The sequence below is a fragment of the Equus asinus genome, chromosome 28 (genome assembly GCF_041296235.1).
Source record: "Equus asinus isolate D_3611 breed Donkey chromosome 28, EquAss-T2T_v2, whole genome shotgun sequence".
Taxonomy (NCBI): domain Eukaryota; kingdom Metazoa; phylum Chordata; class Mammalia; order Perissodactyla; family Equidae; genus Equus; species Equus asinus.
In genome coordinates this window covers 19,245,625-19,271,740 of record NC_091817.1, presented here as the reverse complement: position 1 = coordinate 19,271,740, position 26,116 = coordinate 19,245,625, and the positions used below count along the sequence as shown (strand labels likewise).

The following is a 26,116-nucleotide window of genomic DNA, read 5'->3' as shown; positions in this document are numbered from 1 at the left end:
CTAAGAATCACTTGTCAAATCCAAGGGTGTGAAGATTTACTCCTAACTTTTCTTCTAAGAGTTTTATAGTTATAGCTTTTACATCTAGGTCTGTGATCCATTTTGAGTTAATTTTTGTGTATGGTGTGAGGAAGGGATCCATCTTCATTCTTTTGCACATGGATATCCAGTTGTCTCAGACCATTTGTTGAAAAAAACGTTCTTTTCCCGTTGAATTTTCTTGGCACCCTTGTCAAAAAGCAATTGATCATAGATGTGAGGGTTATTTCTGGACTATCAATTCTATTCCATTGATTTATATGCTTATTCTTATATCAGTATTCTAGTTATTTTTTGTTACAAATGTACAACTCTAACTATATTGAGTAACAGAATAGTGAGAAGGTTAGAAGCATGGGCTCAAAGAGCCATAAGACCTGGGTTCAATTTTAATGGTGGTGTGAACTTTGGCCATTTATATAACTCTTTGTGCCTCACCTTCTCCATTTCTAAGTTGGAAATAATAATGATATTTAACTCATGGAGTCAGTAAGAGAGGGGAAAAGTTAATATATAGAGAGCTTGGAATGGTGCCTTGCCCATCTAACCCTAATTAAGTATTTTTTATTGTCCATTAAATGTTAATACATGTTAGCTATTATTGCTGATCAGTTGTTGATTATATGATAATATGATTATATGTTGCAACCTTTTAAAATTTGTTAGTATTAGTAATAAGAGTACATAGTCAGTTTTAAAACATGTTTAGTGAATATCATTTAATGCCTATTACTTCTAATTTGAATTTCCATCCATGTATTTAGGTCCATTAGATCAAGCTTATTAAATATGCTGTTAAAATATTCTACACATTTTCTCACCTTTTTTGACTGTGTAATACATCATTTGTTAAGTGTATATTAAACATTTTCATAATGATGCTGAATTTTGTTAATTTCTTCTGGGGTTCTAGGTTTTGTGGGGTTTTTTTCTTCATACATTTTGAAACCATGTAATTAAGCACTTATAATTTCAAACATTTTTAATCAATTTGTACTAATTTGACTATTCTAGTTACCATTTTTATCTCTGGTAATGTTTTTTTCCTTAAATTCTATTTTATTTGAAGGAAGGATAGTCACATCAACTTTCATTTTGATTCATTTTTGTTAAGTATGTCTTTTCTATCCTTTTACTTTCAAACTTTCTGTTTCTTTACATTTTGTATACGCCTCATGCAAACAGCATATGCTTGCATTTTGTTGTGTTGTTTTAATCTACTAATAATTTTTATAAGGAATATATTTAGTCTATTTATATTTATTGTGATTACTGATATACGTGTATTTGTTTTTGCTACCTCATTTCATGCCTTGTAGTTGTACTATTTTTTTCTGTTTCTTTTTCCCTCCCCTTCTTCCATGTTCTTTTGTTTCCCCCACTCATTCTATTTTTAACTCTATCACTTTATGAATTATCCATTATTTAATTTTAGTGGTAATGTTAAGGTTTTTGCATGTATATTTACAAAGCTCAAAGTTAATTAATACCTTCATCTTTCTCCTGAAATTTAGAATAGTTCAAATCCAGTCAACCCCTCCCTGTTGTAATTTTCCCAGTGTGTTATCTCTATATACTTAACTCCTCAAGATAGCATTTCTCTTTGTCATAATTCAACTCTTGCCTCAATTTAATTTTAAATATAAGTCTGTTTTGAATCACAAACTTTTGATGGTATTGTTTTCCTTTAATGAGAATCTTTCAGTGGTAACCTCCACTTCCATTTGAGTGAGTATGTGGTCTCCATTCTGGACACATAGTTTCCACTTGTCTAAAATTCTAGGTCGATAGATGTTTTTTCTCAGCAGTCTGAAGACATCTCACTACTTTATGGCTTCCACTGTCACTCGTGAGAAATCAGCTTTCAGTGTAAATGTTATTCCTTTATAGGTAATCTATGTCTGTTTTTTTCTAATTGTATTTAAGATCTTCTTTTCATCTTTTAGGCTTTTTATTTTCATTATAATGTGATTGGGTATAGTTTTTGAGTGGATTTGTGCTTTTGAATTGAAGATTTTTGTCTTTCATAAATTTTGGAAAAATCTTCGTCTTCAAATGTTGCCTCCCCCTCAGTTTCTCATTTTCTTTTTCTGTAAACTTGGCTAAACAGATGCTGGACCTTCTCTTCCTCTCCTCTTCGCCTCTTCCTTTATCTCCTATTTCCCTGTCTGCCTATGCTACGTTCTGGATATTTCCTTCTGAGTGAGCGTCTGGTTCACAATATCTTCAGCTGTTCAGAATTTACAATTAAAAACACCCACGAAGTTTTTAACTTCAATCACTGTATTTTTTTTCAGTTTTAGAAATTCTTTGGTACTTTTTAAAATATATTTTATTATTCATATTCTCTCTTGCTCCTAACATATTTTAATCCCCTCTTATGTTTTCTAATTATACTAAACATCCTTTGTATTTTGCATTTTATGATTTCATTACCAAAGGCTTTCCTGATGTTATTCTATGGCTTTTGTTTTAATTACCTCAAATTCCATTTGTTGCTTGTGATGTTCAACTGTGAGTGTATATTCCTTGGAATTCTCTTCCTCCTGGGAATATTGGATTTGCTTCTGCGTGTGGTCTGGGGGCTCCATAAACTTGGGACCAATATAAAACAAGTTCTCAGTTTGAGGGACTTTTGGACAACAACGAGACAAATTTCATGAATAACAGTTCTCTTTATCCATTCTTAAAGTGGAGCCATCCAGTCCAGTTTCCTTGTTGTTTCCAGATGTAGCACGTGTGTGCACAGAGTCCTTCTATTTCTCACCCCCAATAAGGATGAGGTGCTTGGCGTCCTTTTCCTTTTATGCCTTGTGTCTTCTGTAGTCGTTTAAAAGGCAAAAGCCAGGGTGAGGACTACCTTACCTCTCTAGATCCCTCTTTTCCTTTTGTTTTCTTCTCCCTGAGGAATCTTTACCTTTTAAAAGAATGTAGCTCAGTAATTCACTTAAAAATGTCAGGAGTTTTTGCTTATTTTTTTCAGCATAGTTGTTTTTGAAATTTCAGTGTGAGCATCCTTGTGTGTGTGTGCACACATGCACGTGTGCAGCAGGTAATCTATTCTGGAACTTCTGGAATCAGGAAGCCTCTTCAGACTACGAGCCTTCTCATATTCATCTATCTCTTCTGAAAGTAACACTTGCACTACAGTGTAAAATAGTCTTTAATGTGTAAGATTAAATTATTTCTTTATACCTCATTGATGCATAAGCACGTATACTTGTTTGTCAAATAAATTAGGAGAAAAGTTAAACTCTTGGATATCCTGGATAATGTGTCTAGATTTTATTTTAGGGTTTCGTGTAAGTTTCTCTTGCATTGTGTAACTTAAGCTTGTCTCTCTATTTCCGAGGAGAAGACGATCTGTGATGTGACACAGGGAAACTTTCAGGGTCTGAAATAGATCTTGCCGACAATTAGCAGCCAGAGAGAGTTCCCAAAGTTTAGAATATATATATATATAAGAAACAAAACAAAAATATACTATTATGGCATCAAATAAACAAAAGGGAAGGTGATAGAGGAGAATAGGAATTTCATACCAATATTTCGAGCCCTCGCACCAGGTTCATGTTTGAAGTGAGTAATTTGATTCAATGAAATATATTAATGGGAACCTAGGAACAGTGGCTCCACAAGGGACTTGCAGTCTTTAGTAATTTAGGGATTGGGACAATATTGATATGCCTTTCTTGAAGACATTATATCACACTGGTGAAGATCACGAACTCTGAAATCAGACAGGCCTGGGTTTGAATTCCCTACTTTGTTGCTTGTCCTCTCTAAGCCTCGGTTTCCTGTTCTGAAAATGGAGATAATATTCGAATCTACTTCATATGGCTGTTGTGAGAATTGACAACACTGTATCTGACAAGAATTGACAAGCACTTGCCACAATTTACGACATATTGTGAGAGCTCATGAAAAAATTGTTGTACCATTTCTGCGATTCAGTACTATTTGTCCAGGACAAAGTGACACAGTCAACACCTTGAATTATGTACCAGGTCGAGAGGAGCCAGGGGTAACTCTTATAATCCCACCATAGTGACTAAGGATGCCCCAAAAGATGTTGGAAAATTCCCCAAACATCCTTGGAATAAATGTGTCTTCAATCCATAATACAAGACAACCATATTATGGGACACTGTGCTTGAAAGGGAGAAAAAGATCGAAGGGAGTGCAAAAACAAGTAACTAGACCACGTCTCAATTTCTAGAAGCCACACCTGCAGAGAGAGGGACAAGACGATGTCTCATTGTTTAACAGTCTATGGTAAACAGAGAAAGGAAGTGTATTTCCTTTTGATCTGTTGTTGGATGACAAGGCTAGTTTGAAGAGGGTAAGAAAATATATGTTAAGAAATAAAGAGACTTGCAATGTGTTTAATTGTAAAATTGCTAAAAGCATGGCAATATGTGTGTGCCAACAGTGCAACTTGATCCAAACTACATTTGGACTGAGCCTGTAATAAATTGTTGGAGCTGGCCTTTGCATTCACTTAAGCTAATACTGAGTGTCTCATTTCGACCAAGTAAATCACAGTGGCTTTGGTACTTTATTTTCCATCTTGTGTATAAGTAAGCTGCAGGATCAATTGGGAGGTAGAATCAATCTGCTATTTATTACCTTGAAATGTGACACCCTATTTTAAGGGCCCTATTCCCTTATGATTTCACTTGAGAACAGTATTATGTCCAAACAGTATAGAAACCAGCTTTACAGCTCCTGGGTTTTTTTACTTCAGCCTGGATGGATTTATATTGTATATAACTTTAGAGCCTAAATAAGTTACTTAGTGGATTTTGAAACAAGCATGTAAACGAGGAAGAGTCATTTGGGGGTTTGGGGGTCTTAAATCTTAGCAGAATGCACTCATGACCAGAGAATTTTTTCATTAAAAAAAAAATATGTACATACAGGATTCCCATTGACCCACAGATCAGGGCTTAACGTTCCAAAGAAAATAAATAAAAATCTCCTGTCTAGGGAAAAGAGTTAGGCTTCGTGGAGATTCTGTCATCTTGTCATTATACTTTGCAAAGGAACCTTGGCCTCTAATTTATGGGTTTCAGGAAGAATGCCTCCTCACACTGCTGGAGGGTTGAAAGGGCAAGAGATCTGATGTATATCAGGAAGGTTAAACCTAATCTTTGTGACCTGCCACCCGCTTTTCCTGCTTAAAACATGAGGGGTTGGGGCCTAGCAAAGACTCTCTCTCTAAAGCGCTGTCTGTATCTTAGTACCTGATCTTAGTCTTAGGTCTTGGTTTATTTCAAAATGATCATTATTTGGCTTTGTGGTAACTACACAAATGTCTCCAGCAAGTGTGATAAAACATTTTTAAATGCCCCAAACTGAGTTAGATGAAATTGAAGAGAAACTGACAGTAATGAAAAGCTGGTGACAGGCTTGATCCCCATAAATTTGTATTTTATTAGGGCTTAAACTTAAGGTTAACCAGAAAGAGAAGGAAAGAAAGAAACTAAAACCTTAAAGGTGGTCCAAGAAAGACCACGGCAACATCACATATCTCCCTAGTTAAGATGATAGCGGATGTTTTTTTCTTTCTTTCTTTCTTTTTCTTTATAAATGTGTACACCCCATTATGTGTAAGTTCTTAAGCCTTTCATGCTCAACAGTGTCTCATACAGAATTTATCCCAGGTTTCTTGGAAGATAAACTTAAGAAGGAAAGATGGTTTCTTCCTTTACAAAAGTCAATTAATTAATATTAATTAATCCTCTACTATTTCAGGGTGCAACTCAACTCAGTCTTTCTCCATCCTTCAGAAAGCCTGAAAGGTACCCTCTAGGCTTTCGGCACCATCTCCAACGGATCAAGGACTGAAGGACAAAGCATAAATTTAAAAGGCATTAATCTATTTGCTGTGTTGGAACTTAAACCAGAACACGATTTGAGTATGAGTGTGTGTGTGTACAAAAGGGTTCCTCCTTTCCTCTTCATCCCTTAGACCCCCCCCCAAAAACTTGTCTAAAATAGCTAATGTGTTCTGAGATTTATAAGTGAATTTATTATCTTAAAGATAAAATAAAATGTTACATGGTATACAGCCTAGGACAAACTCTGAGAATAAATGTAATTCTCCTAAATTATAAGGAACCATAACTTCTGGGTAAGTTCTTGTATCATTGCCATGTAACCTTCAGTCAACCTGGAAATCACAAGGGACTTTTGATTCTAAACAATAAAGTAAGAGAGAGACTTATATTCAGAGGGACCAAATTCATAGGTTTACTTAAAGACAAACTGGGAGCGGGGGTGGGGAGATGGACAGAAATAAAGACAGGCCAACTATTCATTTCTTATCACAGCCAGCCAATGTTAATTAAAACATCATTGCAAATGTATGTCAGCAAGGAAACTTCTGCTAGTTCGGGAGGCATGTGCCTATATAATCATAAAGATATCTTGGTTATTTATCTGCTGTTTGGAACTTCTCTTTTCCCCCGCAAGCAAGTCCTCCACCACCCCCCGGCTGCCCTCATTTTATTACAGCCACTCTGTATATTCTGCCATAAAGAGGAGGGAAACATATGGACCGTTGTTTGAACCTCTGTAATGAATCCTTCCAATATACTGTTTCCTTCGAAAGTTATTTTTGATTTTATTGCAGTCTGTTTGTGTATTCTCCCCAGTGATCACTTGGACGGTATTCGTATTGGTAAAATGGCTTTGAAGGGTTCTTCCTCTGAGAAAAATGCTGATTGACATGGCATGCCAATGATTAAGGGTGCTCTTGTATAGCTGGGCTCCCCTGGCGAGCTGGCTGCGTCCTACACAAAGGAGGAGTGGGATGGCTTCCTTCCCAGAGCCGGGACTCCTCCCTGTTGTTGTTTTCATTTGTTTTCCTTTCAATGAAAGATTTGCCACCCGTGATTCTCACTCTCGAGCTGCCAACAGCCCCTTAACTCCTCTCCAGTAAACAAATTGAGGTTGGAAGCTGAAGGCCCACGTGCCAGGTTTGTCCCACCGTTGGGTTTTGGTGGACACACGCAGTTAAAAAGCATTTTTGAAAGAATTTGTTAATGTCTAAAAATGAAGTTTTCACATAAAAATCTGGATTTATAGAATAGTTGCTAGATTTTTTTTCCCCCTGACCGTGGAAACCACCCTGTGAAGATTTTTCTCTTGAGAAATTAGAAGAACTGGCAAGCTGGGCCCACCTTCCCACGTGGCAGCCCAGCACATACTCCCCGCTGGAAGGGGTTCAAATGCAGGCCCGTGTTTAGGCTGGTTGATTGCAGTGATGGAAGCACCTGCCAGGCCTCTTTGTAGGCACTGAATTTGGCAGCCTGAAATAACCCATTCCAGAACCAAGGTATCAGAGAGTTTGTTTTTGAATCGGCAGAAGATTGAGCCATGGGTATCTAAATTTCAGTTTGTTCCATGCTTCCTTAGAAGGTGCTTAGTGCTCCCTTTTCAGGCATTCCTGACTCTTCTAGGAGAAATTTTATAGTCACAATCATTAGAAATAAATTATTCATCTTTGCCTTCTCCCAACCCAAGCCAAGGGCTCCAGTTCCATGCGTTGTATGTGGTCTATGATGTTATAAATGAATGAATGAATGAGTGAATGAGTTAATGAGACTCTGGTCAGAAGTTAACAGAATTTATACCTGATGTATGAAAATATATTACTTGAGGCTTCATTCTAGAGTTCCCTTCCACCTCTTGGTCTCATGATGGGAGCTGGATCTCCCCTCCATTAAAGACTCGTTCCCCTGAAACCCCAGTGCCAACAATAGGGATTGACCATAGGAGGTGTGCAATATCTATTTGTTGGGGAAATTAATTAGTTGGTGAAATTTCAATATTGGTAGCTAAGTTTTATTGAGCACATGTGATGTGCCAGGCAATGATCTGAGTACTTTAGATGAATTAGCTCAAAACTTTATTCCCATTTTACAGGTGATAAAACTAAGACAGAAAGATTTTTGCCTGAGTCTATAGATAGTAAAATTTGGAGCTGGCTGGAAAACACTATGGAGATTTCACAAAAAATTGAAAATAGAAATACCATATGACCCAGTCATCCCACTACTGGGTATCTTTCCAAAGAACTTGAAATCAGCAATTCCAAAAGTCCCATGGACCCCTATGTTCATTGCAGCATTATTTACAATAGCCAAGATGTGGAAGCAACCTAAGTGCCCATCAACTGATGATTGGATAAAAAAGATATGGTGTATATATATATATAATGGAATACTACTCAGCCATAAAAAAGGACAAGATCGTCCCATTCACAACAACATGGATAGACCTTGAGGGTATTATGTTAAGTGAAATAAGCCAGATAGAGTAAGACGAACTCTGTATGACTCCACTCATAGGTGGAAGTTAAATATATAGACAAATAGAATTGATTGGTGGTTACCAGGGGAAAGGGGGCATGGGGGAAGGGCACAAAGGGTGAAGTGGTGCACCTACAACGTGACTAACAACAATGTACAACTGAAATTTCACAAGGTTGTAAACTATCATAATCTCAATAAAAAGTTAAAGACAAAACAAAACAAACGAAAATTTGGAGCTGGGATATGAACCCAGGCAATCTGACTAAAGAGTTCACTTTGTTTTTCTTTGGGTTTAGCTCTTTGACTGAGGCATCATGTTTTGAACTACAGTCCCACACTAGCTATGCATCATCCTAGGGGAGGCTGTGCTTCCCTAAGCTTGGTTTTATTTTCTCAAGCCAATTTAATCGATGAGTAGAAAATATACACCGACCTAGTATGCTTAAAACTTTCATGTCAAGAGGATTTTAAAGAACCAGTGAACAGGATGGGCAGGGGTCACATGAGCCCAGGGCACCTGGCCCTTCCAGCGCTGGTCCCTCTTGATATAAAGGCTCTTGGTATAGTTAGATAGTGTTAGCTTCTGTAACAAACAGACCCTGCCACTTGTAGTGGCTCAAACTTAGTAGAAATGTGTCTTCTTTTCCTTGTCTGGAGCAAGGCAGGCATTTCCACAGAGCAGGGTTTTATGGACCAAGCTTGGAAGTGACTCACATAACATCCTCCCATGTTCTGTTGACTAGAATTTCATTATTTGGCCATATCTAACTTCAAGGGAGACTGGGAAATGTATGTCTGCTGTGTGCTCAGGAAGAACAGTAAACAAGAACTTTGGTGTATAGCCAGCTGTCTCTTACCTCTCCTGAGGCTCCAGATATTTCTGTTAGGAAGACTTACCCAGACCACATGCTTCAGCAATGTCAGCATAGTGTGGCTAACCCTCAGACTTTTTGACAGTGTGTGCCCATATCGCAATTTGGAAATTGAGCTAAGAGGTATCACAGGAAGTCATTTTGGTACCAGCAGAATCCACTGAAGATCGACACTCCATCTAGGGAACGAATTCTTTTTTAGAGAATATGAGAGAATTTTTTTAAAAACATTTAGAGGAAATTGAGAATATTTTTTTCAGAACCCTTTCCCTTCACCCCAAATTGACAGAGACAGTGCTAAGGTCAGGCTAAGGTAATGGAGGAGTTAGTTCCTGCCTCTGTTTTAGGGCGCAGAGATTGCAGAACAAATTTCCACACATTTGCCTTTTGAAACTAATAGTGATCTCTGGGAAAATTAAGGATTTTTTGTTTGTTTTGCTTTGTCTTGTGTTTCATGAAGGTCTTGGGGGTAAAGCAAGAGGACAAATTGTGGCAACTTGGTCAACCTGAAAACTTCCCGAGCATTTCCTCTTTGATTCAACTCAGCAGAAACTAAGCCCAAATAGAAAAATTTTTGACTAACCTGGAGCCTGGAGTTTTCACACCGCTGTTCGCTCTGGGTAGAATCAGTGAAGGACACCCTAGCTCCTGGAGGGTTGGCTCTAAATACCGTTTTCCACGAGAGACATGGCTGATTCCAGGTCTGGGGGGAAAAGGTGAAAGGCAAGCCTGGAGGATCTTATCATTCCAGAAGGCAAGAAAGACATTAAAGACAACTAGGGTTATGTCAAAAGGACTCAGGAACCGAAAGAACTCAGAAGATTCCCACTAGTCAAAAATAAGACAATTATAAACATTAAATGCATAAGTCCAATAGATTAAAACGTAATACACGTTTAAATTCATAAGTTCATAATGATATAAAACAACCAGACATGTAACAACAAAGGCCTTGGTGTTCACCTTTGGACATCAATAGGAAACATAAATTTGAAAAGTAATAAAGAAAAGAATTAAGCATTTGTTCTGCATTTCATCTATAAACTGTTCTTTAAGGTAACCAAATAATTAATAATTATAAATAAAGGGAAATTGCTCCTTATAGAAATATTTCAGCTTCTGGAATAAATGAAGAAGGGATGATAGGATTGGAACATCATGATTTTGTGGTTCCTAATGAGATAATGAGTCCAGGCAATAATTATCAATGGCTGCTAAGATCACAAAAAGAAAGATGCTGAGTTAAGTTGGCCCCTTTTGGAAGAATATAACATTTTCTAAGAGGTAATCCTGACAAAATTTTTTTTAGTTGAATCTTCATAGATACAGAGAACAGACTGGTGGTTGCCAGAGATGGGGGCGGGGAGTAAGAGTATGAATGAAGGCAAAAGGGAAAAAAAAAGGCCCCTGAATTTTTCGTAAAATGTTCTTAAAGACATAGCTTATTTATTTCTCAATGTTCCTTTAAATTTTTGCATTATAAATAACTGTTAGAGATCAAAGCTATGAAAAGCCTTATTTCCTAGTGATCTACTCTGCTTCCTATTATTGTATAATAAGTACTAAGTAACTTCTTTTGATTTCTTCACCTTGGCAACCTGGAAGCTCAAAGTTCATTTTTATGCTTAATTTAGGTTTTATTGTGTATAAATCCATACTAAAGAAAAATTGAATCTGATGAAGTCTCTAGAATTAACTACCAGTTTTCCAGAAATGCAGGGAGCAGAGAAACATGTTAAAAGACACCATGAGAGCACCAACAGCAAAATCCAAATTGTGAGAAACATCACAGGACAAATAATATGGGTTTTTTTCTACAAGTAAATCGTGTCATAAAAAAGAGGGGAGTTTAAAAAAGATGTAAAGAGTGACCAAATACAATGTATAAATGTTGCACAGATCCCAATTTGGACAGTTACTTATTTGTTTATGCTGCATTTATGAGATAACTGGAGCAATGTGACCACTGATTGGGTATTGAATGTAATTAAAAATTATTGTTAATTTTGGGGGGGGGGGGATGAGGAAGATTGGCCCTGAGCTAACATCTGTCACCAATTTTCCTCTTTTTGCGTAAGGAAGATTATCCCTGTGCTAACATCTGTGCCAATCTTCCTCTATTTCGTATGTGGGACACTGCCACAGCATTGCTTGATGAGTGGTATGTAGGTCTGCACCCAGGATGTGAACCCATGAACCCCAGGCTACTGAAGCAGAGTGCATGAACTATGCCACCAGGCTGGTCCTAAAAATTATTGTTAATTTTCAATGCAATAATGGTATTGGGTATTTGTTTATGAGTCCTTATATTTTAGAGATATATACAGAAATATTTATGGAGGAAATTTGATATGCTTGGGATTTGCTTCAAAATAGGTGGGGAGTGGGAAAGAGTAGTATAGACAAAATGAGATTTGTCATGAAATAGTGATTGCTAAAGCTGAGGCAAAGAAGTCCAGACAATTACCTAAGCTTTTGATGCCTTGGTTTCCTGATCTGAAAAATGGGTTGAATAACAGCACCCACTTCATTAGGTTGTGAGGATTAAATGAGCTAACAGATGGGAAGCAATTGGTACATTTCTGACATGAAATGGCCAGCCCTCCACAAGTGTTTGCCTTTCTTATGATTGTCATTAGATCAGCCTTCTCATTCTCCTGGAGTCGGTTATACCCTTGGGAACGCATCTGCCGTATCAGCGCAGGCTCTGGTCACCTGAATCAGAATGGAGACCCCTGTGGGCCTCGTGTGTGCCCAGACCTCCTTCCCCAGCCCAAGATGGCACACAGAGGTTAGGGCATGTTTTCAAGACCCTTTGCTCTCCGGCTTCCTGGTGCTCCGGCTCTCCAATTCAGTCTGCTTCAGTTAACATGTAAATTCTTACCCATTCCTGCCTTTGTGCCTTTGCTTTGCTTGACATCTCTGGTCAAGAATGCCCTTTCTTCCCTCTCACCAAGGCTGGTCCTCCTGGATGCCTAGCTCCCACCTCTGCTGCCCAAGGAACCCTTGCCTGAAGGAGAGGATGTTCGGACCTCCTTCTCTGCTGGACGGCACACATTTACCGCACATATGATACAATCTAGCTTGTCACTATATTCAGCCGTGTGCTAGAGCTGGCTCACATTGGTTAACAAGAAAGCCTCTGTGCCATCTCTTCCCAGCTCTCCATTCAGTGATGCCACTTTGGTAACTTGAAATAGATCATGTCCATGTTGGGAGAATTTACACCACAGCAAACACTACAAACCAGGGATCTTTTCCCTTCCCTATGAGCAGGTTGTTAAACATTTACCAGCACAACACTGATTATACCCACCCACAGCTATCTGCAATGGACTGAATGTTTGTGTCCTCCAAAAATTCATATGTTGAAATTCTAACCCCCAATATGGTAGTCTTAGGAGATATGGTCTTTCAAAGGTGATTAGGTCATGAGAGTGGAGCCCTCATGAATGGGATTAGTCCCCTTATAAAAAGGATCTCAGAGTGCTCTCTCATCCCTTTTCTGCCACGTGAGAACACAAGGAAAAGTTGACAGTCTGCAACCCAGAAGACAGCCCTCACCAGAACCCAATCATGCCGGCACCCTGATCTTGGACTTCCAGCCTCTAGAGCTGTGAGAAATAAATGTCTGTTGTTTATAAGCCACCCAGCCTGTGATAATCTGCTATAGCAGCCTGAACTAAGACCTTCTCCATCTAACCATCTATATATCTTTCCTGTGCCTGACACCTGAGTATGGCACACAGTAGGCCTTTAATGATTGAGTGGATGAATGATGAAGGTATTCATGCATTTTTTTTTTACCTTATCTCCCAAGTTTAAAACACCTTAAAAGCAGAAAATCTGCCCTATGTTCTCCCTACTGCCTGATAGCACTGGGCACATAGTAGGTGGTCAATGGAGACTCATTGATTGACTACAGAAAGGAGTTTAATAACGTCCTCCAGTTTTAAGCAGAAAATCCACTTTTCTTTTTTTGTTTATGGTCGACAATACCCAGATACTCAAACCTAAGATGTGAGGGACAGTTTTACAGTTCTTTAAAGTAAACCAAAATCCTCTTTAAGCAGCATCTTTAAAGTCTTGGATATCCCAACAAGGATTCCTCTATGCCAAGCTATGATCACCGTGGGGGATTTATGGCGAGGTCCGCTTTTCATAATTGCAGGGCTGGGCTGCATGCAAAGTTCCCATGCAAAGCCTTGCCTGCTTTGGAGAGTTTATTAATCTTGGCAACTGGGAATAAGGCCAGAAGCCAGGGCTGCAGCTGAGGACCAGGGGTCACCTCCCTGTCCCTTCAGACTCAGGCGCAGGCTTGGCCAGATCCAGAAAAGTGGGGGAGAAGCAGCTCTCCCACATAAGGTCTGTGTCGAGTCCAGACCCCATACCCAGCCACTTGGGGAAGCAGTGGTGGGCTGTCCCTTGAAGAGGCTGTTTGCCTTTAATATTTTACGTGAGGACTCTTTCTTTAATGTTTTCCCATGATGTATGGAATGTGCAGAGTTTATGAAAGAAGCAATTAAGTGGGCGGAACCTGTAAGTCAGGCTGATATTTAAAAGTATGCTCATTTACTGCTGTGCCGCTACAATTATTCCACTCACCATCTCCCCATCCCACCCCTCCCAATGCCACTGGCTCCTCAGGGCCACACGGCTTCCTCCCTCTCTCTCCCTCTGCACACATGACCTTTGGAGGCAGCCGGAACCCAGGCTGCTTCTCCAGCGGGTCAAGTTGGCCTGCCTGGTCCTTTCCCCAACACTGTCATCAGCAGCCTCTGCACAACTCCTTAAACGTTTATAAATCTGTTCACCTCCATGAGTTCATCAACCCTTCAAAGTTTTCTTGAATTCTTGTACTACAGATAGTCCTTTATCAAAAGATTCTAGATGCTGCATAAAGACCAAGGGCTTGGAGGTGGAGGGGCCTTTCAAACTCTGTCGCCTTCCAAAGGCGGGGCCCTAAGAAGTTATCTAACCTACCTGAGCCACAGTTTTGTCATCCCTGAAATGGCAAAGTAGGGAGAATTATACCTTCCTGAGGGGGCTGTTAGGCATTTAAATGAGATACGCGTTTGCATTTTAATTAGTTGAGATAGGTAATGCTAACTGCCTCATAAACTCCAAAGCCTCAATGGCTTAACCAATAGAAGCTGACTTCTCATTCACAGAAATCCCAGTTGAGAGTGTGGTGGGCAGCCTTCCATATGGTGACTCCAGGACCCGTATCCTAGGGCTTTGGAGTCCTCCGCGGGGCCCTCTGCAGGTGAGAGGACAGAGGCCGTGGAAAGCATGGTGATTAGAATCAAGCCTGAAGTTGCACACATTGCTTTCATCTGCATTTCATTGGCCAAATCAGCCACCTGGCTCCACCTGCTAGCAGAAGAGGCTGGGAAATGCTGTTTTGTTGTGTATCCAGGAAGAGAAGAAAGTAGGATTAAGTCAACAGGTAGCATTGTCTGTGTTACAGCAACCAGAAAATGTTAGTTCCTTCTCTTGCCTCTGCAAATGGCTAAGCAATGGCTCAGAGGGGCCAGCCCAATAATCCAAGATGACGCAGCCAGGGAGCAGTGAAACTAAGACTCAAACCCAAATCATCTGACTCCTGGAGACTTTTCTCCAGGTACCCTACGCACTGTCACAGGGAGGGCAAATGGGATGCATTTCATATACAAACTCTAATTGGTGGTTAGTGGGTAAGGAAATGCTGGCTTGAAAGGATTCTAAGGCAATGCTATTATCGATTAGTAATGTCTACTATGGGTTCAGGAGGGAGTGGCATCACTTATGCCATACACCTGTCAATCCTGTTCTATTCTTTTTCACGCACTCTAAAAATGCATATTCCTGGTGTCCATTCCCTTAAAGCTCTCTTCCCAAGTGGTCAAGTTCATAGGTCTGAATTTGGCATCCTTTCCTTACTAGCAATGTAAATTGACCTTACTATTCTTAACTCAGAAGAGTAACCAAAGCTGGACAATCTCACAGACTGAGGCAGGCCAGTGAGGGACCATATCTCATTACTAACCTTCACCCGTAACATTTGCTTTTCCACCTCCACACTGTTGCCTGGGCTGCCCTTCCTGGCTACGATGCTCTTTTCTTATTCTACATTTTTCCACCTATCAAAATTTGAACTTTACTCCAAGGTCCAACTCAAATGCCAGTTCCTCCTTCAGAAGGAGGAGACTTGACAGAGTTAAAGAAAATTCCCGTGCCCTGGGGAGAAACCGTTTGGCCCTTGTCGTCCTCTGCCTAGTATTCTCACAGTTGTGTTTCTCTCTTTCTCCTCTAGACTGCAGTGTCCTTGGGGGCAGGAACCACCTTGTCCTTGTTGCTTTTCTTGCCTCCCCACTCTAATCCACAGCCCATTCCCAAACACACACACACAAGTCACTTGGGAAGTGTCAACAAATGTTTATGTAATGGAGGGATGGCTGGGTGGATGTGGGTGGGTAGGTGGGTGGGTGGTGGTTGCGTGGGCTGCTCCCCGGTGCCCTGCCGATTACATCCATCAGGACACAGAGTCTGAGAGAGGCCACCTCCCAATAGGAGAATCTTCCCACAGCCACCTGCTGCTGTACACAGACTTGGCCTATGTTTAATGGAGGTTTGATGGAAATTTACCGGAAACCCAGCAGTGGTAGCCCCTTTAACCAGACGGTCTCTTGCAATGGAGAGAAAACAAGCTCAGAATCAGGTAGACCTGGGCTGGAACAGCAGCTCTGCCATTTACTAACTCCAGGACCTCTAATGATTCACCTGTCCAGGAGCCCAGCTTCCTCACCTGTCAAATGGAGATAATATCGATGGCACATGGTTGCCATGAGGTTTAAGTGAGATGAAGTATGTATATTTCATTCACAGGGCTTTGTGCTCAGTCAAGAGTACTTAATATTATCATTATTATTATATCATTATCCTGCAGCTGTGGACAATGGGACAAATTAGCAGGTGTCTGCTCAAAGTGACTGTTGCCTGATACGGACAGGTGTGGCAGTCTGCTGAGCGCCTCTTCACTCTTGTGCTTTCTTCTAAGGGAATCGTCAAGATTCTCTAGGCTGAGGGGTGATGGGGTCCTGTTTAAGAGTTTGTCCAATGTTTATTCAATCAATATTTATTATGACCCTATGAATATCAAGCATCGTGCTAGTTGCTGGGGACAAGGCAAGGAAAGGACACAGACTCCCCAGCCCCCAGAGCTCGCAGAGTGGTGGGGACGCCCGACAGATGATCGTGTCAACATTATTTTGGGCGGTTTGCTGCTCCTCATCCCAGGACTGTCGTAGGTGAGGGGTCAAAACACATGGGTCCTAGGCTCCAACTTGCCACGTGACCTTCGCCAGGTCGCTTCCTCTCTCCACGCCTGTGCTTCCTCACATAAAAGGGGGGCCTCAGGTTCCTTTGCTCTGAAGGAGGTTGCGGGATCACATGAGGGCTTCCATTTGTGGGAAGAGCTTTGAAAGGAAAGAGACTCCTGGAAAAGCAAGGAATTCAGAAGACCCCTCTGAATATATCCCTTTCCTGTAGGAATTTTTTTTAGCAGAGTTTCCCACCTGGTGTCCCCTCAGAGAGGAAACAGGCTTGAGTGTATAGATAGCCTTCCTGAGAAGAAATGGGTGCTACTCCTCCGCGTGGCTAGCTTTGCCCACCCAATGGCTGGCAGTCCTGGGGCAGAAGGGCCTGAGGTAGAAGCGCTGCTCCAGGGTGGCATTCCACGGCTGTGTGGGCACACCCTCTGCCCCTGACCTTGTCATCCCATCCCTTCCCACCAAGCTCATTCTCCACCTGGCACTTAGCTGCTGGGGAGCTAAAGATAGTGTACGTGTGAGTGTGTGTGTGAGAATGTGTGTGCATGGGCAGGAGGTGGGCTTTGCTTTTACAAAGGGGCTCTGCTGAGGATTTCATCCGCGGAGCTGCAGTGGGGGCTTGCGCATGCTCAAGGAAGCTCTGAATGCAGGGGATTTGTGGGCATGGTCTGCAAATAAGGACAGTAACACAAGCAACAACAATGATGTCTATAAATAGTTATTAAATCTGCACTCCTCCAGGGGTCCAAATTTCAGGTCCCTGTCTTATTTACTGTAGCAACTCAACTCAAGTAATGCTATTGTTCCTTTAGGTGCCTTATGTAGCTGAGTCCACAGGACACTATGTAAGATAATACCGATGGTTATCATTTACAGAGCTCTTGGTCTGGACTAAGCACTGTTCCCAATACTTTATCTCAACTCACATAATATCTAATAACATCCCCATTTTGCAGATGAGGAAACTAGGGCACAAAAAGGAGATGCAATTTGGCAAGGTGGCAAATCCCAGAGAAGTCTGACTCAGAGCCACACTTGTGAGCTCCGCGCAGGCTGTCCCTCCATATGCGTACAGCTGCCTCGGCTGTTTGCTTTCTGGAGGGTGGGGCTGTCCTGGGTCTCCTTTCACAGTAACTCTTTTATTTGTGCAGTAGGAATATCTTTGTCATTTTTTTCTAACATCTGTCTAATATGCCCTCCTTTAGAAGGCACTTTCGGATAGGCTCATTTTCCTTCCTCAACATTCCCTCTGGAGAGTTGGGCAGGCTTGGGTTAGAGTCTCCATTTTATAGATTCTGAAAGTAATGAGAGTCTTGGTTTGCCTTGGGATCTTGTTCTAATGCAGATTCTGCTTCAGCAGCTCTGGGGAGGAGACTGAATGTTTCTTAGGTGCCCCCAGGTGATGCTGAGGCAGCCGTTCTGGGACCACACATTGGGTAGCGAGGGTTCCCACTCATTCATCCTCACCCTGCCTCTTGGTGCCACATTCTGTGTGCTGCCTCAGTTCAGGCTCTGAGGGCTCCCTGACGTTTTCCTTACATCCAGCTCTTGACTCTGGGTAAGCAGGTTCTGCCAATGGGGCGGGGATTGCTGACCTCATTGCAGGGTGAGCCAGAAAAGCCAGCGCACCTCTCCAGGGGAGGTGAGGGCAGAAAGACCCAGAAGCCCCTCAGTGCCCATGCCCCGGATCTTATCACACCTCCAGGCCTCGTCTCTCGGGCAAGCCCTTTCCACTTTGGATTTTCACTTTAAAGCACAAGTGGTCACCTCCGGGTCAGTTTCTAATCCCTCCTGAGGTAATTGGCCTCAGCGAAGGGAGGGCTGGACAATTACACAGCCCCGGGGGCCAGCCCTCCCTGGCCTCATGCCTCAGACAGAGCTCGTTTCATTTCTGGTTTTACGGGGTGCATTTACTGTTGGCCTTTGGGTTGTTGGTGTCTCTATGCCCAGTGTGGGGTTTTATGTGGATATTAGGTCCGATCGCCCTTTAGAAAGCTTCTGCTTTTAATTAAGCTTTTTTCTCTAGTTGAACATGAGTCTTTTTCATTTCAGTGCATTAAAAATAAACATCTATTATCAGTTTTTTAATAATCTTTATTATCATATATCCATGGTTGGCTCCATGGCTAAAACGGCTGATCACCCTGTAGCCTCTGCTCGCTCATCACAGGAAAAGTTTTTGTGTTTCCCCATAGAGGACAGGGAATCACTCTCTTCTAGACGGCAGGGGAAAAAATACAGACCGCCTTGCACACTGAGAGGCCTGGTACCCTTCTCACACAGCCCCTCCTTTACGGGAGCTCCCAGGAAGAAAGACAGCCTCCTGTCTCTCTCCTCCTCCTGTCCAACTCCAACAGACGTGCTCTCCACAAGGCTCCTCAGATTCCCTCTCACTCACCACAGTCCCACATCTCCAGACCTGCCTAACCACCCAATGGTCTTCTAATTTCTTCTGTCTTATGCCAATGATTGGCAGTTTACTTGTTTTACATACGTGTCCAGTCTCCTTTAACTTGATTCAGTCAACACTCCTTCACGCATTCAGTCAACAAATATTCGTTGAGTATTTACTACATGTTAGATTCCACTCAAGATGCTGAGGACATTGGGGCAACCAACCCAAACACTCTCTACCCACGTGGAGTTTATAATCTCACCTCACTACAAAGGTTACCATTATGGGAAGGTTATCACAGGAAAGCACATAATGGTGGCCTGACCCATCTGGAATTGTGCGTCTCTCGAGGCCAGACACCACGCTTTATCTCTTTGAGCTAAGGGATGATTTAGGCCTTCCTACAGAACAAGAAACCCTATATAACTGACAGACTCCTGGGACAGCCTGCTGGGATCCCCTTCTCCAGTGCAATTAGAAGCCATGCGTTCACCCTGACCCCTCTGGCCCTCTTACTTTCTGTGCCAAATATGTGTTGTGGGCTCTCAGCCCATATTCATCCTTCTGTTTTCTCTGTCCCTCTGGGGCTGAAAGCTTGCAAACTCTACCACCCAAATTCTCTTGCTCACTGGGCTCCAGATAGGTTCTGCCAGGAGGCAGCGTTCTCAACAGGCTAGAAGGCAGAGAGAAGCTAGACTTGTCTACTTCTGGTGACACCGCTGCAGACAGTAGTGGAGGCGATTCTTGTGCTACGTCAACGTCTGGGTCTCCAGTAGCATCTTGGCAGCAGCTCCACTAGTATTAGTGTCAACTGTGTAAGTCACTGGTTAGCACCATAAGCTTGTGCTTCCAGTAATATGAGCAGTACATTTTGGCTTATGGGCTCCATCCCAGAGGCTGTAGCAGGTTCTCAGTGTCTGGGTAGTATCTACTGCCCATTTTGCTATTCCAGCTCTTCCAAAAATGTTGTAACCAATACCTTGAAATAAATATCTCTCAGCTTAAAAATCTAGAATGAGGGGCCAGCCTGGTGGTGCAGAGGTTAAGTGCATACATTCTGTTTCGGTGGCCCGGGGTTGGCTGGTTTGGATCCCACATGTGGACATGGCACCTCTTGGCAAGCCATCCTGTGGTAGGCATTTCACATATAAAGTAGAGGAACATGTGCATGGATGTGAGCTCAGGGCCAGTCTTCCTCAGCAAAAAGAGGAGGATTGGCAGATGTTAGCTTAGGGCTAATCTTCCTCGAAAAAAATTTAAAAAATATCTAGAATGATTCTTGTTTTCCTGACAGGACAGAGACTGATAAACCCATCACTACCACAACTATTTGGCCACCAACTTACCAATTCCTATCACACGCACTTCTTGAGTATACTTACATCCAGCTCTCCTCCCTCCCCACTGTCATTCCCATGCGCTTGGTCTGAAATGTATTTTCTGGACTATTACTAGTATAACTCAAATAGCATTCTCTAAATGCTCGTTTGTCTCTCTGTCTTTCTCTTTTTCCTTCTATCTCTCCTCCCACCTATCTTTGCAATTTTTCTGTAGTCTGAAACTGTTATAAATATAAAGTTTAACTTATAAAGTGAAATAAAGATTTTTTTCACACATACAAAAGCCAGGAGGAGACTCACATTATAAGAAATGTTAAAGGAAGTCCTTTAGGCAGACAGAAGATGATCCCAAATGGAAATATAGGTCTACACAAAAGAATGAAGAGTTCCAGAAATGGTAACTACATGGATAAATAAATAGATTTTTTTCTTGTTATTTAAATATCTTTAAAAGGTAATTAACTCTTTAAGTAAAAATTAATAACAATATGGTATAAGGTTTATAACACAAACAGAAATAAAATGTCTGGCAACAAGAGCACGATGAGAAAGGAGAAATGAAACTGTATTATTTGGAAGTTCTTTTATGCTACATGACTGGGTATAATATTACTTGAAGGTAGATATTGATAAGTTAAAAATGTACCATAAATTCTAAAACAACCACTAAAACAACAAAGCAGTTATAATTAATAAATCAACAGAGGAGGTAAAAAAAGAATCATATAAAGTACTTAATATAAGGGACTAGCCCAGTGGCACAGTGGTTAAGTTCACATGCTCTGCTTTGGTGGCCTGGGGTTTGTGGGTTCAGATCTCAGGTGTGGACCTACGTACAACTCATCAAGCCATGCTGTGGCAGCATCCTACATACAAAAAATACAGGAAGATTGGCATAGATGTTAGCTCAGAGACAATCTTCCTCAAGCAGAAACAGGAAGATTGGAAGCAGATGTTAGCTCAGGGCCAATCTTTCTTACCCATAAAAAAAAGTACTTAATACAAAACTACTCAAAAAAGAAGGAAAAGGGAACAATGAATAAATTGAACAAATAGAAAGCAAACAGTAAGATGGTATATTTATATCTAACTATGTCAATAATCATATTAAATATAAATGGCCTAAACACTTCAATTAAAAGGCAGAGATTGTCAGGTTCAATAAACAACCAAGAACCCAATTATATGCTGCCTACAGTAAATGCACCTTATATATAATGACATAAATAGATTAAAAGCAAAGGATGGAAAAAATATGCCATGCTAACACTGATCAAAAAGAAGCTGGAGTGGTTATACCGGACAAAGTAGATTTCAAAGCAAAGAATATTACCAAACACAACAAACTGATTTCATAATGATAAAAGGGTTATTTCATCAATAGGATTTAACAATCCTAAGAGTTTATACACTAGTAGTAGAGCTTCAAAGTAAATAAAGCAAAAACTGATAAAACTCCAAAAAACATAGAGAGATCCACAATTATATTGGAAGATTTCAATAACACTTCTTAATAATTGATATAACAAACAGAGAGAAAATTGGTAAGGATATAAAAGACTTTAACAGTGCTGTTAAACAGCTTGATCTAATTAAAATTTATAGAAAACTATCCAACAAAAACAGAATTTGCATTATTTTCTAGTGCATACAGAACATTCAGCAAGATAAAGCATATTCTCCTCAAACTGCTTATGTATAGATTGGCCCTCAAACTCTGAGTGTTTGTGTGCCTTTATGTCTTTCTGCACGGTGTCCCCTTGGCGTGAAATACCCGTCTCTGCTTAGCCATCCCCACCTACCTGGCTAACTCCTGCTCGTCTTTCCAAACTGCTCACCATTACCTCTTTATGAGGCCTTCCTCAACTATCCCAAAGAAATTTCTTTCTTCTCTGTGTGATTATAATACCTTGTATATACCTTCATCCTTGCCTGTATCACAGTATGTTAAATTATATGTATAGTTTTTCGGCTTCTCCCTCTAGATTATAAATACAAGATTTAAGACAAAAATTACAGTATTATAATTAATAGCATATGCTATAATTTATTTATTAACAATAGCTCTTGTTTATTGAATACCTATTATGTGCCAAACACTAACATACATTGTATTTTTTAATGTAGAGACAATTTAAAGAAATATTCAATTAATAACTGTTATTTGTTGGACTCTGGGATACTACATAGAAAATTCTCCCCAAAATACATTTGGAAGGAGGTGTTCAGGGCAAGCTGATGTGACCTTTATTTAGCAGACTCACAAATCAATATAATTTTCCAAATCAAACCAGGCAGCATAAGGATTGCATTTGTCCCCACACTATAAGGAAATCACCTGAGTATTAGAAAACTTATAGCTATTTACTGTCTTTCTTCAAATTTTACTTCCAATATCACTACAAAGCAGGGATGTTGACTATGTGCTGGTGGAGACACTTTCTCCAGTGGCCCCAATCAGAACTGTCTCCCAGTGAGAGCTAATGAAGCAAGAACCATCCTCTGACCTCTTGTGCCATCAATGAGAATAAATTACCCCATTCAACGGGGAAGAATATTTTTCATTCATTGATTCTTGCAGCCATCCAATAATCTGGATTGCCTCTTGCACTTAATCTTTCACTTCAGAAGGAGAAACTGTCCTCACAAAGGGACACCCATTGTGCATCTCACAAACTTTGCATTTGATTTATCAGTAGCAAGCCAAGGAGAAAAACCAGATTTTTCATCAAGCCTGCCCTTAAATTGTCTGATTCCTTGTCAACAGCATCACTCTCACAAGGAAAAAGCAGTGATTTGATATAGGATCCAGGCCTGTCTGCTTAGTAACATGATCCTAATGTCCTTTTTGGCTTGACTAGGTGGATCAAAAAGTTTGATTCACTTTTCTTGCCACGGAAGTCCTAGATTATTGGACTAGAAATGAAAACCATTTTTCTTCCTCAGTCAGGGAAAAAGAAAAACCTTTGCCAAGTCAATATATATAACAGATTGTAGCGGGAAGGAGCTTAGGAAAATGCTCAAGGCAAGCAGTTACCACACAACACCAAGAAGGCAAAGTTTAATTGGCATGGCAAAAGAAACTTGCCGTATCTTCCCTCAGGATGACACTGCAAGGGTTTGCCACTTGGACAAAATGTAGTAGTCCAGAAAATGCGTTTCAGACCAAGTGCATGGGAATGACAGTGGGATGGAGGAGAGCTGGATGTAAAGATGCTCAAGAAGTGCATGTGATAGGAATTGGTAAGTTGGTGGCCAAATAGTTGTGGTAGTGATGGGTTTATCAGTCTCTATCCTGTCAGGAAAACAAGAATCATTCTAGATTTAAAAAAAAAATTTTTTTTTAATTTTTTTCGAGGAAGATTAGCCCTAAGCTAACATCTGCCAATCCTCCTCTTTTTGCTGAGGAAGACTGGCCCTGAGCTAACATCTGTGGCCATCTTCCTCTACTTTATATGTGGGACTCCTACCACAGCATGGCTTGCCAAGTGATGCCATGTCCACATCCGTGATCCGAACCAGCCAACCCCGGGCCACTGAAGCAGAACACGCGCACTTAACCTCTGCACCACCAGGCCAGCCCCTCATTCTAGATTTTTAAGCTGAGAGATATTTAATGTGTCTGTATGTGTTATAAACCTTATACCATATTGTTATTAATTTTACTTTAAGAGTTAGTTACCTTTTAAAGATATTTAAATAACAGGAAAAAAATCGTATTTATTTATCCATGTAGTTACCATTTCTGGAACTCTTCATTCTTTTGTGTAGACCTATATTTCCATTTGGGATCATCTTCTTTCTGCCTAAAGGACTTCCTTTAACATTTCTTATAATGTGAGTCTCCTCCTGGCTTTTGTATGTGTGAAAAAAATCTTTATTTCACTTTATAAGTTAAACTGTATATTTATAACAGTTTCAGACTACAGAAAAATTGCAAAGATAGGTGGGAGGAGAGATAGAAGGAAAAAGAGAAAGACAGAGAGAGAAATGAGCATTTAGAGAATGCTATTTGAGTTATACTAGTAATAGTCCAGCAAAATGACATGTAAATTGGCATCTTGGAAGTCCAGGGAACATTAATACCTGCTGCTTGGAGCTGAGTTCCCAGTTCAGTTAAGCTCCTGTGTGGCAAAAGCTTATGACAAACTCTTTCCTTTGTAAATTCATGGCCCTTGAGGCAGTTAGATCTGATGGTTCCAGGAACATGTTTAGGCACATGGAACACTGAATTTTCAAACCAGAAGACCATGGTGGGAGGAGCACCAGGAAAACAAGTCTGAAGTATAGAAATCAAGGTCAAGAACGACAAAGGTCAAGCTAGTAGTTTTCTTGGGTTTCTCTCTGTGGACAGACTATTTGGGCAGATTTTTTTTTTTAAGATTGGCGTCTGAACTAACATCTGTTGCCAATCTTCTTCTTCTTCTTTTCTTCTTCTTCTTCTCCCCAAAGCCCCCCAGTACATAGCTGCATATTCTAGTTGTAGGTCCTTCTGGCTGTACTATGTGGGATGCTGCCTCAGCGCGGCCTGATGAGTGATGCTAGGTGTGTGCTCAGGACCTGAACTGATGACACCTTGGGCCACCCAAGCAGAGCACGTGAACTCAACCACTCTACCACGGAGCCAGCTCCTGGGCAGATTCATTCTACCAATAAAATTGTGCTTATTAGATGATTGTTTTCCCATTTATAATTCCAACTGGAACTCCAGCCTGATGTTATAGTTAACCAATGACAACTTATCACGGGTCAATGTGTGCTTCCTCCCTCCCTCCCTCCGCAAGACCTTTGTGGCTTACAGACCACAAGGAAACAAATATAGTCATTTTCAATTTCTGCAACTAAAGATCTGAATCTTCACAGCGAAGGAGAGAAAAACTAAAGGCCTTAATTGATCAGAAAATGTTAGAAGTAGAAGATTCCATTAAAAGAAGAAGAAAAATCCACTTATTTTCTAGTTCCTGATTGTCTGAATAGATAAGGAAATCAAGGCTTGAGGAAATTTATTGTTGTTTTTCTTACTAGTAACACAATATTTATTGAGCACCTTCTATGTCCCAGTGCTATTCTAAGTACTTCACGCATGTCATCTCATCTAACCCTCACAGCAACCTCATAAGGTAGCACTATTGTTATTACTCTGTTTAACAAAGAAGGCACAGAGAGGTTAAGAAATTTGACCAAGCAGTATGAGGTCCAGCCTGGATGCACGTTTAATTAGAAAGAGATGGAAGCATGCCTTGCGTGAGAGTCGTATTTACATACGTTTCTGTCAAATATAATTATTTATTGGAGTTAGATCTTCTGTGTCACCATAATTAGGGTCTAGCGGTGACAGCAGAGTTCTTCAGGTCCTATAAGTATGTTAGGATGTGAGACCCAGGGGCAAGATTCTATCCACATAATCATTAGAATCAATTCCATTGTTTTCCTGAGAAAGATATTTTCACAAATGCCACTTTCACAACCCACAGTTTTTGACTCTAACTTTGAAAATTACTTGTATCATTTCACTCTACGGTGATTCCACACGCCATGGAAGTACAAATCCTCTTCTCCCCAACTTGGTAGTCAGATCTGAAGGGAAATTCCCAGGCAATTAATGAAGCTGTTTGAACCTAAGTTCCCTCATCTGTAAGATGGGAATAAACACACTCAGCCCACCATGTTGCTGAGAAGCTTCAGTGAGATAATGTGAAGGCCTGTAAATGACATCTGAGATAAGGAGCTCAAAGGATGTCCTGAAATCCCATTTACAAAGCATTTATAGATACTTGGACAGGACCTACACTTTGCAAACCCCTTTTCCAGACAGAAAAAAATTAAATATTTCAGGGAA

General features: G+C 40.7%; 1 long non-coding RNA gene across 1 annotated transcript in view; it reads right to left on the bottom strand.

Moving 5' to 3' along the window:
- Positions 1–26,116, bottom strand: part of LOC139042399 (uncharacterized) — a 78,954-nt gene that overhangs the window by 6,170 nt on the left and 46,668 nt on the right. The window contains exon 2 of the long non-coding RNA XR_011499128.1: positions 9,816–9,935. This is a non-coding gene — a long non-coding RNA (uncharacterized lncRNA). The remainder of the gene's footprint in view (positions 1–9,815; positions 9,936–26,116) is intronic.